The sequence below is a fragment of the Macrotis lagotis genome, chromosome 8 (assembly GCF_037893015.1).
Source record: "Macrotis lagotis isolate mMagLag1 chromosome 8, bilby.v1.9.chrom.fasta, whole genome shotgun sequence".
Lineage (NCBI taxonomy): Eukaryota > Metazoa > Chordata > Mammalia > Peramelemorphia > Peramelidae > Macrotis > Macrotis lagotis.
This window is the reverse complement of record NC_133665.1, coordinates 3560364-3567589: the sequence shown is the minus strand read 5'-3', so window position 1 is coordinate 3567589 and position 7226 is coordinate 3560364. Positions and strand designations below refer to the sequence as shown.

At 41.8% G+C, this 7226-nt stretch overlaps 1 protein-coding gene across 4 annotated transcripts in view; it reads left to right on the top strand.

Annotated features, from left to right (window-relative positions):
- The first annotated feature begins 622 nt into the window (after window positions 1–622).
- The window catches only part of CDIP1 (cell death inducing p53 target 1), a 74189-nt gene continuing 67585 nt past the window's right edge, over window positions 623–7226 (top strand). For 3 of the 4 annotated variants that reach the window (XM_074196273.1, XM_074196274.1, XM_074196276.1), the window contains exon 1: window positions 624–734. The gene's annotated coding sequence lies outside the window, so the exon portion shown is untranslated. Of the gene's footprint in view, window positions 735–7226 lie in introns of all 4 variants that reach the window. The other variant, XM_074196277.1, reaches the window with a different exon arrangement.

The following is a 7226-nucleotide window of genomic DNA, read 5'->3' as shown; positions in this document are numbered from 1 at the left end:
TATTAAGCACCAGCTATGTTTCCTATTTGCCGATCCCGTAAAATGAAGGTTCCTCTAATTAATCAACATTTAAGAAGCAGCGCTATGTGCGGACGACTGCCGTGGGATGTGGGATTATGTAACAATTGTAGCATCATTCCATTCTCTCAACTCCTGTGTTGCTGAGTTCTGATAAGCTACTCGGAGCGTCCCATCATGCCCATTTCGCAGGTTAGGTATCTTCCAAGGAAGACGGTAAGAGCTGAGGCCAGGCCCCGGGCCCCGGCCAGCCTCGGGCCCTCGGGTCCGCCTGCGGGCATGCCAGGAGGGTCCGGCCGCCCCACGGGGGGCAGGTGCGGGCTGGCCGCGGGCCGGAGCGTCGCTCTCCAGCGCACCCGCGCTAGCCCGCGGCCCCCACCCGGGAGGGCGGGGGCAGGCTCGCTAGGACCTCGCCGCCGCGCCGCGCCGCCCACCCGGCCCAGCCCCCGGGATCCCGGGCCTCGGCGGGAGGCCCCCGGGCCCGTCACGTGCCGCGCCCCGGGCGCACGCCTCCCCCTCCCCCTCCCCCTCCCCCGTCTCCGGGCGCTCGAGCGCTGACCTCATGGCTCCGCCCCCTGACGTGACGCAGGAGGCCTCGCCCCTTTTCTGTCTCCCCCGGCCGGAGAGCCGCTGACCCGGGGAGGTGACGGTCGGTCCTCGGCTCCTCGCCGCTTCCCTGTCCGCGGGGGGTTGTCGCAGGGACTCGGCCAGCGCCGGTAGGTAGCGCCCCGGCCGGCGGGGGGCTCCCCTCCCCCCGCCGCCAGCCGGCCCGGGCCAGCCCGGGGGGGGGGGGAACGAGCGGTGGGGGAGGGGGCGCGCCCGGCTCTGGTGGCGCTTCCGAGCTCGCGGCGCCTCGTTCCTCGGGCGGCCCTGCGGCTCGGGGCGGCTCGGGGCGGCTCCGGCAGGCTCCGGCAGGCTCCGGGGCTGCCGCTGGTCCCATTCCGCAGCTAGAGAGGAGGCGGCTGGAGGGGCGTCGCCGCAGGTGGGGGTGCGGAGTGATTTGATGGTGCTGGTGGGGTGCAGCCCCACCACCCCCAGACGGGAGCCTCGGGCTCCGGAGCAGAGTGACCTTGAGCAGGTGCCTTCGCCTCTCGGGCACATCTGCGGGTGGTGACATCACCGACTGGCCCGCGGCTCTCCGAGCGGACCGGGGCTTGTGCATCTTGGAAGAACGGGTGTGAATTAGGTGATTTCTGAAGACTTTCTAGTTGCAAAATCCGAAGCTTCTGTGCAACAAAAAACTCTGCCAGATACTGGGAATACACAGATGAAAAATGGCCCCCCTCAGGAAGCTGCCGTTCTTTTGGGAGGAGAGGCGGCATAGAAATGAATATTTGTGTGATAGAAAAGTTTGAGGAGGGCGAGGTGGGGAGGGGAGAAGGCAGGGATGAAGTAGCATTGGACCTGGTCTTAGCAAGATATCAAAAAATAATACATCAGAGACTTGGGAGCCTGAGTGAATGAATCCTCTTTAAAGTGCTCTAAATGCAGCTCCTTGGTGATGAGTCTGATTTATCCAGACTTATTTTTTTTTTAAGTTTTAACAAGGCAATGGGGTTAAGTGGCTTGCCCAAGGCCACACAGCCAGGTAATTAGAAAGTGTCTGAGGCTGGATTTGAACTCAGGTCCTCCTGATTCCAGGGCCGGTGCTCCATCCACAGCACCACCATCTGTCCAATTTGAACCCTTCCTTCAAGAGCAAAGGTATATAGAAAAAAAAAATTAGGGTTCATTTTAGTTGAGATTTGCAGAAAACTTTTGTTACCTTTTGAAGTTAAAGTACTTTAGTTCTAGGTAAAGTTGAGAATAATGCCTTTACAAGTTGAAAAAAGAAAAAATGTGCTGCTTCAAAAAGTATTATTTGTACTTTTGTAGTATAATTTTCAGCATTTTTTCACTTTTTTCTCTTTTTTTCAAGTTCTTACTAGCTGATTATACCTTTTGAATTCCTTTGTCAGTCATAGCCACTAACCTTCAAATACACATTTTTTTTCAAGGACTGTGGCATCTGGCTTTTTTTACACTTATATTTTTAACCTATATCTGCTATCAACCTCAGCTACCTTTGTGTTCATATTGATGATGCAACAAATAATCTGACTTCTTTCTCCTTATGTCATCTTATTTCCCATGACCTTCCTTTCTGTTATATCTTGGTCATGTCTCAGACTTCACTATCACTCCGCAACAGTTACACTTTATAAAACAGTGAGATTGCTTTCTAAATAGATTCCTGCATATCTTCAGCTCTAATTGCTGATGCATTCTGTCCTTAGCTGTTTTCTCCCTTTTTTTGACTTTTATTTTTTTAAGAAAGATTTTATTTATTTTGAGTTTTACAATTTTTCCCCTATTCTTGCTTCCCACTCCCCACAGAAGGTAGTCTGTTCGCCTTTACATTGTTTCCATGGTATACAATGATCTCAATTGAATGTGATGAGAGAGAAATCATATCCTTAAGGAAGAAAAATAAAGTATAAGAAATAGCAAAATTACATAATGAGATAACAGGGTTTTTTTCCCCCCCTAAATTGAAGGTAATAGTCTTTGGTCTCTGTTGAAATTCCACATTTCTCTCTGGATACAGATGGTATTCTCCATCACAGATAGCCCAAAATTTTGACTTTTATTTTTAAACTCTCCCTATACTTACTGTCACCCATCCTTTTCATTTCTTTAGTTCTGCTCCATTCTTAGTTCACTGCTTCAGCAAAATACTCTCTTCCATGCTCGAATCCCTTGCCCTTTCCAGTTCTCATCCTGTCTTCCTCATGCTTTAATCATGCTATCCTCCATGCCAGAAAGAGAACTCCCTACTCTTCTACTGTCTTCCCTGCCTCCATCCTCATCTCTATTAAAAATGTCTCACCATTCAAATCTCATTCAGATCTCATTCAAATGCTACCTACTCCATGAAGCCTTCTTTTGAAGTGGTCTCTCTTTTCTCAAGTATATCATTGCATTTGTTTTGGACTACTCATTTGAACTTAACATATTCTGCCTTATCATAACTTTTTGTCTGTATCTCTTCTCTTCTATTAGATAGTAAGCTGTTTGAGGGCACAGCCATATGTTTTTTTTTTTTAAGTTTTTGCAAGGCAATGGGGTTAAGTGGCTTGCCCAAGGCCACACAGCTAGGTAATTATTAAGTGTCTGAGACCGGATTTGAACTCAGGTACTCCTGACTCCAGGGCTGGTGCTCTATCCACTGCGCCACCTAGCCGCCCCACAGCCTTATGTTTTAACTTAAAATTGTACTACATAGGCATTGAGAATTAGGTGCTTTGAAAATATTAGTTGTTCATTAAATGTTTTTTCCAAAGAAACAAATCCCTATTTTATTTTTCTTTTGATATATTTTGTTTGAAACAATGGCTACTTTATTCACTTTAGTTGCATTTAAATTTTGACTGTGTTTGTGAAGATTATTAATAGAGGCAGAGTTCTTTTTAAAGACTTAAACATTCTTAATTAAGCAGTACATTTATTTAGCTATCCATTTATTAATTGATCTAAAAGTGTTTTAAGTGGTAACTGTGCTCAACATTGTAGATGCAGAGAAGCCCCTCAGCTCCCCTCCCCCACCAAAACCAGAAACAAAAAAAAATGCCAACTTACAACCTCTTCTCAAAGAGCTCATATTAGAACAGGGAAGGCTGCTTGTAAATTAATACTTAAAGACAAGAAATATACAGATCAGGAGGAAGGTAATCCCAGAAAAAAGGTATTAGTAGAAGTGGGAGGTGGAACCACAAGGCAAAGGGACCAAAAAAGACTTCCTTCAGAAAACTGAGTCTTGAAGGAAACCACAAAAGTCAAGAGACTGAGATGAGAAGGGAACATTCCGGGCATGATGAATGGCCAGCCAAGGAAAAGGCACAGAGATGAGGATGGGGAATTCTGTTTGAAGAATAGCAAGTAGATGTGAATCATAGAATGCAAGTAGAAGTAAAGTGTTAGAACACTAGAAAAGTTGGAAGCAGTCAGGTTGTAAAAAATCTTAAATGCCAAATAAAGGGCTTTATAGGAAGAACACCTTGAATAGGCTATTGGAGAATAATTCATGAGTTGTGAATAAAGGAATATATATATATATATATATATATATACACACATATATGTTATAGAGGTAGAAATAGAAAAATTTAGTAAGTTAGATATGTGAGGCAATTGAGACAAAAAATGGAAGACACAGAATTATGACTGGGAAGATGGTGCTGCCATTGGCCAGTTGGAGAGAAGGGAGAGTTTTTGGGGAAAGATAATGAGTTTTGTTTGAGGAATGTTATATATCATAGAGATAGCTAGTTAGAAATGTCTAATGGGCAATTGAAAATACAAATATTCCAGAAAAGAGATGAGCTTGACATAGTTTTTGTAAATCATCTGTGTAGATATAATTGAGTCTATGATGAGATCACCAGGAGATAGTAGTATAGATAGAAAAGAGAAAAGGGCCCAGTATAGAGCATTTAGGTTAGTGGACATGATCTGGATCATGATTCAGCAAAGGAGCCTGACAAGTAAGAAGGAAAACCAAAAGAGCAGTGTTACAAAAACAACAAAGAGTGAAAGATTCCAAGAGAAAAAAAATTCCAAAGGAAATGGTACAGAGATGAACAAGGTTGAAGATTTCAGAAAAGGCCATTAGATTAGGCAATAAATGGATCATTATTAATTTTGGTAAGAGCATTTTCATTTGAATAATGAAGTGGGAAGCTAGATTATAGAAGGTTTTGAAGATAGAAGGGAAATGGGGACATTGAGTATAGACACTTTTCAAGGATTTTTAACAGAGATGGGGAAGAAATATATAAAGTAATAGATAGCAGGGCTAGTAAGATCAAGTAAGAGTTTTTCCAGCATGGCAGAGATCTTATGGGCATACGTGTAGGCAGTATTGAAGAATTCTGAAGAGAGGGAAAGACTAAAGATTTGTTCCAGGACAGAAATATTTTTTAATTGATACTTTATTTTTTTTAGTTACATGCAATGGTAGTTTTTCACCATTCATCCACTTGTAGATTTATAAGTTACATATTTTTCTACCACCCTCCCTTCCTTTCCCCTCCCCTTGGCAGGGAACACTGTAAAAGTTATTCATGTATATTTGCATTTAACATATTAACATATTAGTCATTTTATGTAAGAAGAATTAGAATTAAGGGGAAAGAAAGAAAACCATGAGATAGGAAGGAAAAACGTGAGTGGTTTTTAAAAAAGTGAACATAGTATACATTCAGATTCAAGGTTCCCTCCCCCCTTTGGATGTGGATGACATTATCCAAAACAAATCTCCCAGTGTTGTCCTTATATCTGAACTGCTTAGAGAAACCGAATCCATCATAGTTGATCAACTCACAATGTGAGTTAATGTGTACGATGTTCTCTTGTTTCTGCTCCCTTAGCTTAGCATCAGTTCAGGTAATTCCATGATTCTCTAAAGTCTGACCACTCCTAGTTTCTTATAGAACATTAATATTACATAATATTCATATACCATAACTTGTTCAGCCACATTCTAGTTGATGGGTATCCCCTCAATTTCCAATTCTTTGCCACTACAAACATGTGAACCTTCCCAATTTTTATGATTTCTTTTGGATATGGGCCTAGTATTGGTATTGCTGGGTCAAAGAGTATGATCAGTTTTATTGGTCTTTGGGCATAGTTCCAGTTAGGACAGTATTTTGAGAGACAAAGTTTCATGCATTATCCATTTTTTAGGAAGACTAGCAATTACCAATAATTGGGGTCAGTGGCTTCTCTCAATGACCAAAGACCTCAAATTAGGGACAACAAGATGAGTATCATAGGTGTATCTTCTTATTGACTAGATGTTTCAGTGACAAGATAGGATAAATGTCTTCTCAGCTTCTCCCCATAGAGAGATGAGATTAATTTTCAGGATTATACTGTAGTCAACAGGGTTTGATTTTTAATTCTATTTTGTTGAGACTTAAACAAGATTTAATATTCTTCTTCACTATTTCTTACCCTTGTAACTTCACCCATCATCTACATTCTGGAGAAATTTGATTGATTAACCTAAAAGTTCCAATCTCATAATTTGAAATAAAAGGCTTTCCTTTATTTGTTTTGCTTGGCAGACATTGTGTTTTATAATTTGAGGTTTGTGGCAATCCTATGTTTAGCAAGTCTGTGGCATGTGCTCACATCATGTCTTTGGGTCACATTTTGGTAATTTTTGCAATATTTCAATTTTTTTCATTATTACAATATCTATTAAGTTGATCTGTGATCAGTGATTTTGATTTTACTATTGTAATTGTTTTCGGGCACCAAGAACTGTGCCCATATAAGACAGTAAACTTAATTGATAAATTTCATGTTTATTCTGACTGCTTTACTCACCAGTAGTTCCCTATCTCTTTTTCTTTCTTTGGGCCTTCCTGTTCCCTAAGACACAATATTGAAATTAAACTAATATTGAAACAATATTGAAATTAAACTAATTAATAACCCTACAAATGGCCTCTAAGTCTTCAAGTGAAAGGAAAAGTCAGTTGATATAGTAAACTTAATTGTTGTCTTATTTTTAAGAAAATGTCAATCACCCTAACAATCAGCAACTACCAGCTTGATGAGTCAGCACCTAACAACATGGAAGCAAGACCCTCCACTAACAAAAAGAATACTACTCAACTGAAGGCTTAGCTTCAGCATTTTTTAGCATTAAAGTAGTTTAATTAATATATGTGTGTATACACACACACACGTACACACACACACACACACACACACACACATTTTTTAGACATAATACCATTGCAATTTTTTTTGTGGGGCAGTGGGGTTAAGTGACCTGCCCAAGGTCACACAGCTAGTAAGTGTCTGAGGCTGCATTTGAATTCAGGTCCTCCTGACTCCAGGACTGGTGCTCTATCCATTGTGCTACCTAGCTACCCACTATTGCACATTTAATAACTAGGCACAACTAGATTATAGAAACCATACATCTTATGTTATCAGTCCACTTATAAAACAATCTCATTAAGCACTGGTCTCTTACCTCAATTATTGAGAAATCCTCTAAGCTCTAGAGAAATTAGTTTAGCCTCTTCTGACTTCAACCCTTCTAGGGTTATTTCCCCTTTCTCTTCTGTGAACTACTTATTCCCTTTCTCCCCTTTTTTAAGTACTACTTCCTTTTTTTTAAGTTTTTGCAAGGCAAACGGGGTTAAGTG